Source organism: Anopheles coustani, assembly GCF_943734705.1.
Source record: "Anopheles coustani chromosome X unlocalized genomic scaffold, idAnoCousDA_361_x.2 X_unloc_34, whole genome shotgun sequence".
Lineage (NCBI taxonomy): Eukaryota > Metazoa > Arthropoda > Insecta > Diptera > Culicidae > Anopheles > Anopheles coustani.
This window is the reverse complement of record NW_026525142.1, coordinates 37,501-43,173: the sequence shown is the minus strand read 5'-3', so window position 1 is coordinate 43,173 and position 5,673 is coordinate 37,501. Positions and strand designations below refer to the sequence as shown.

Genomic DNA, 5,673 nt, shown 5'->3' with positions numbered 1-5,673 from the left:
GACAACAGGTGACACCCGAAGTACATCCGGAGAGTGTACAACAAGTGTTTGTTCACCAAGTCCTCAACCAACCCCAAGTACCCGGAGGTACCCAGAGTGTTGGATCCGCCAACCCGTCCCGGCACTCCAAGTCCTTGCGAACCCAAAGTGTTTGCCCGGTAGGGCCATTAGACCACAACGCTTGCTAACCATGCAAGTGGTCTCGGACAACAGGCGATACCCGAAGTACATCCGGAGAGTGTATATCAAGTGTTTGTTCACCAAGTCCTCAACCAACCCCAAGTACCCGGAGGTACCCAGAGTGTTGGATCCGCCAACCCGTCCCGGCACTCTAAGTCCTTGCGAACCCAAAGTGTTTGCCCGGTTGGGCCATTAGATCACAACGCTTGCTAACCATGCAAGTGGTCTGGAGTATAGGTGATACTGACATACCACCGAGATGGTACATCTAGTATTGGGTCACCAAAACCAAACCAACCCCAAGTATCAACCCGGCATACTCAGAGTGATGGATCCGCCAACCCGTCCCGGCACTCCAAGTCCTTGACGAACCGAAAGTGTTTGCCCGGTAAGGCCATTAGATCACAACGCTTGCTACCCCACGGCGAGCTAAACATGCAAGTGGTCTTAGGCAACAGGTGACACCCGAAATTCATCCGAAGATGGAATATCAAGTGTTTAATCACCAAGCCAGCATCCAAACACCAAGTACCCCGGGAGGACCCGATGCGTTGCGACCATCTCCAAGTTCTTGACGAACCCGCAGTGAAAGGCGGTAAGGCCTCTGGGCCGCAACGCTCGCATGTGTTAACCCGCAAACACCACTGACCGGTCGGTCCACCGCAAGGGTGGGTCCAACTAGTCCACACACGGTATGCCGCATGTGCCCCCCGGGGGGAGCACACCGCACACAACCACCAAGCATGGGTCGCCTGAAAGGATCGAAATGTACATCTCTCTTCAATGCGTAGCGCCCAGCCTGCAAACCCGTCGTTTTCGGGTGGTCTTAGGAGTCGAAACTATTCTTGGAAGATCGGCAAGCACAACGCCTTTTCCCACTTCAGGTACTTCGGCGAGCGCACTCGCGATAGGCTCAGTTTGAGGGTTTCCAATAAATGGAAAGAGTCTATAGAAGACTCAATCCGGTCTCGTGATGTTATTAGCCATCTAGCTAACGACTCCTATACATATACTACCAGCCTGGTTCGGTTACGACCTTAGAGGCGTTCAGGCATAATCCGACGGACGTAGCGTCATACCAAAGTCCGCTCGGACTAGTATTGAGCCATTGGTCCGTACCTGTGGTTCCTCTCGTACTGCACAGGAATTCCATTGAGATAGTACTTGCACACCAGTAGGGTAAAACTAACCTGTCTCACGACGGTCTAAACCCAGCTCACGTTCCCTTGAAAGGGTGAACAATCCTACGCTTTGTGAATTTTGCTTCGCAATGATAGGAAGAGCCGACATCGAAGGATCAAAAAGCCACGTCGCTATGAACGCTTGGCGGCCACAAGCCAGTTATCCCTGTGGTGTGAGCTGTCAAACGCTGTAGTGTCAACACGTGCTGAGCGTTGCTCCGTGTTTTTTACAAAAATTTCGCGTAAAAAGTTTAAAGAACCCACGAAAGTTTGTTGTAATCGTTAAAACTAGTGCCAATCTACAGATTAGTAGTGAAAACCGCATTAAAATCATCGATTTCAACGAAAAATAAGAAAGAAAAGTGTTTGTTTACATTTTGTATGGAGAGCGGCCCGGGGCGTAGCCCCATTTGGGACTACGTGTTTTTCGGTTAAAAAAGTGTCCGGATCCTGGCCGGATGTGGTTTTTTAGATGACAGACGGTGTTTTAAAACGAAAGTCAGAGAAAACCGTATGAAAAAAGACGAATTCAGCGCAAAATAAGTGTAAATAAAGTGAGAGCACGCGGTGCAAAAATTTTGGCAGGTGAAGATTCGATCGTCCATTTTCCAGCCGGATTCGGACTCGAAGATCCGAGCGATTTCACCTAAGCCGAATCGGGCTCCGTGTCATCTGATCCAGTTTTTCAAAAAAGGACCGTTGGTGCCGGATTTTCGGGTCGTTCAAATTGACCGTTGGTGGAGTCGGTGGCCGTTGGTTTGAAGTGGCCGTTAATTCAAATCGGTCGGTAATTCAAATTGGCCGGTTTTCCAAATTGGCCGGTATTTTTGATTGACCGTTGGCGGCAGTGTGTCCCGGATAGGTGTCCCGGCTGGGGGTGAAATGTTTCAAGTGTCCCGGCTGAAATATTTCATGGACCAACCATCCGGTTGAAATGTTTCAGTGAAACTTTTCAAGGTGTCTTGGCTAAGAGTGAAATGTTTCATGTGTCTCGGCTGAAAAATTTCGAGGTTCGATCATCCCGGTGAAATATTTCAGTGTGTCTCGGCTAAACTTGGTTCCGAAGTTGGCCGCCAGGCGGCGCCACCAGTACCAGCGGATTGCCAGCATTGCCACCAGGCGGCGCTTCGGGTCGTGGCGGGTGTCTCGGCTCACGGAGATTTCGAACACTGTTACCAGGCGGCGGCACTGGTGCTGAGCTTTTCAACGTCACAACCAGGCGGCGCCTTCAGTTCGTCGAGTGTCTCGGCTGGTGGAGATCACCGGTTATCACAACCAGGCGGCACTCTGAGTTTTATGGCGAGTGTATCGGCTGGCGGTTTGCGGATTTGTCAACCAGGCGGCACCTGATCGCAGAGAAGAACTGAGATATAAGCTCAGATTTGGAAAGGGGAAAAAGATTGGTTTGGCCTTTTATTTGTTGGAGTTTCTATTTCGCACCGGTACTTGGCCTTCCTCCACTCCCCTTCCCCTTCCCACCTTCCCTTCCCAGACACTCCACCCTGGCTCTCCGCAACCTAACCCATTGCCCACAGCGATTTTCAGGGTTGCAGTAGGGGAATGGAGCAGGCATCGGGGGAGCCTTCGACGCGTCGGTCCGTCAGGCTCCGGTCCACCTGTGACGCTACCGCGCCATCGCCGAAGGACGACGGGGACAAAGTGATGACATCATCGGTTGCGCTGCCGTTGACTCGGCAGCGAAAGGGAGGCAGTGTCGCGCCATCGACTGCGACGCCCACTCGGCCGGTGGTGGTGGTGCAGCGGATGGCCCTGCTAGCCAGTGATATGGAGATTTCAGAGGAGAGCGACGAGGACGAGCTCAACTCAACCGTCGTCCAGCAGGTGGCCGAAGTCCCGCAGCAGGAGCCGACTATCGCAAGCCTCAGCAGCGAGTTGAGGGAGCTCCGGGCAACCGTCGAGACTCTCCTCGCTAAGGTTAGCGAGATGGAGACGGGCCGGGCGACGGCAAAGGATGGCGACGCGGAGCTGAAGACAAAGCTGAAGTTGTTGTCTCGTGAAAATCAGGAGCTGAAGCGAGACAACATTAGCCTTCGTGAGCGTGCGGCAGCCAGCGAAAGAGAACTTATGCTGCTCCAAAGTGGACTCCACTCGATGGGAGAGTTGGCGGTAGCTACGCAGCAGCAACAACAACATGTCGTCGACTCCAGTGCTGTTGGGCAAAGCCAGCATCCACCTGGCGACACTCCCAAACGAAAGCGGACCCGGGCAAGGCGCGGCAAGAAAAAAGAGGGCGAACCGACGGGCATGAACGAAGTCATCACGCCTGATGTCCCCGAGATCCCGGTCGAGGCCGTCTTGTCCCAGGCCATGGCTCCAGGAAAGCCAAAACCGAAGGTAAAGAAAGCAGCGGCTGTGGCAACCAAGGTGCATGCGCAACCAGCATCCTTTGCTAAAGTCGTGGCCAAGGGAGACAAGAGAGCAGCACCACAGAAAGCGGGAAAGAGCGCTGCTAAAGTGGAGAGGCCTGCGGTGATCGTCCTCGAGGCCAACGAGGGCAAGGCCTTCCTCGACACATACAAGGCAGTGCGTTCCAAGACCAATGTGGATCAGTTCGTGGCGAGGGTTTGCCGCACAGGGGAGCGGAAGCTGTCGCTGTGGCTGAAGCCGAACACGGACTGCGAGAGTGTGCTGGCCGATGTCAGCGAAGCCATCAAGGAGGATGGAGTGGCCCACCTCCTTGTCGACAAGCAGACGGCAGCGATCACAGGAATCGACATGCTGGCGACTGTCGACGACTTGATTTCGGCGATTAAGCGGCAGGCGGGGCTGACGGTTCCGGGCGAGGCAGTTCGGCTGTGGCGGCGGTACGACGGGCTGCAGAAAGCCCATATCAAGCTGCCGCGCGGGCAGTGCCAGCTTCTCGACGGTCACCGGGTCACCATAGGGAACACGAGTTGCGTCGTGCAGGCGCTCGCATCGGTCCCTGCAGGAGAGCAGCTCTGCTACCGCTGCTTTGGCAAGGGGCACCGCTCTCGCGAGTGCACCGGCCCTGACTACTCCAAGTGCTGCTTCCGGTGCGGATCGAAGCAGCACAAGGCCAAGGAGTGCAGCTCGGGCCCCAAGTGCCTTACGTGTTCCGGACAACATCAGACAGGTTCACCGGTTTGCAGCGGAAGTAGCCAGCCGTCATGTTCCCGCTAGCTACGAACACCACTGTTAGAGGGCGTGACGCTGGGTTGAAGATCCTCCAGATCAACTTGGCGCGCAGCAGGGTAGCACAAGACCTCATGCTCCAGACCGCACGGGAGCAAAGGATCGACATTGTGCTGGCGTCGGAGATCTACCGTGTTCCACCCAATAACGGGAACTGGGCGGTGGACTCGACAGCGAAGGCAGCCGTTATTACGACCGGAGCCTTGCCCATACAGCGAGTCTGGGCAAGTAGGGTAGGACTGGTGTCGGTCCAGGTGGCGGGGGTGACCTTCATCTCTTGCTACGCCCCACCAACACCGGGATGGACGGACGAGGACTACCAGCGGCTGCTCGACGAGATCGATATCGAGGCCAGAGCACACCCCCTCGTAGTCTTGGCGGGCGACTTCAATGCCTGGCACGTGCGATGGGGCAGCGCGAGGACGAAGCCGCGTGGTGAGGATCTCGCCGAGGTCGTCGACCAGCTTGACCTGGCGATCTTGAACCGCGGCAGTGTGCCCACGTTCGTCGGCAACGGCAGTGCTACTGAAAGTGTGGTCGACGTGTCCTTCGCCAGTCCGGCCATTGAACCCGGTAACGACTGGCGGGTGCTCGACACTTTCACCAACAGTGACCACAGATACGTGAGATTCAGCGTATCCGCGACACCAGTCAGCAGCGCTTCACCACACCAGCAGAGGCAACCGGAACAACAGCACCAGCATCGCGACCGGCAGCGACAACGCGAGCAGATTGGACCGAGATGGAAGTTGCGTCAATTCCATCCCGAAGCCTTCCAGATCGCGCTCCAGGCTTCCGGGTTTGCCGAAGCGGCTGCATCACCGGCGACTCTCACCGCTGGACTTACTAGAGCCTGCGATGAGGTGATGCAGAGGGCACCGCCAGCGCAGTTTTTGGTGAGACCGGAAATGTACTGGTGGACGCAGGAAATCGGCCTTCTCAGGGAGCAGTGCAAGTCATCTGAGGATGCGATTTTGACTGCCGGAACTGGTGCACAACGAGAGTTGGCCAGAGAACGGCACAGGAGTTGTAAGAAGGAACTCGCCCGCGCCATCAAGGCAAGCAAGGACCGTAGCTTTGATGAGATGATTGCGGAAGCTGAGGACAATGTCTTTGGCACTGCCTATAAGGTGGTAAC

The 5,673-nt window shown here is 55.5% G+C and overlaps 1 pseudogene; it reads right to left on the bottom strand.

Annotated features, from left to right (window-relative positions):
* Positions 1-908: 908 nt before the first annotated feature.
* LOC131270485 (large subunit ribosomal RNA) overlaps positions 909-5,673 on the bottom strand; it is an 11,038-nt pseudogene continuing 6,273 nt past the window's right edge.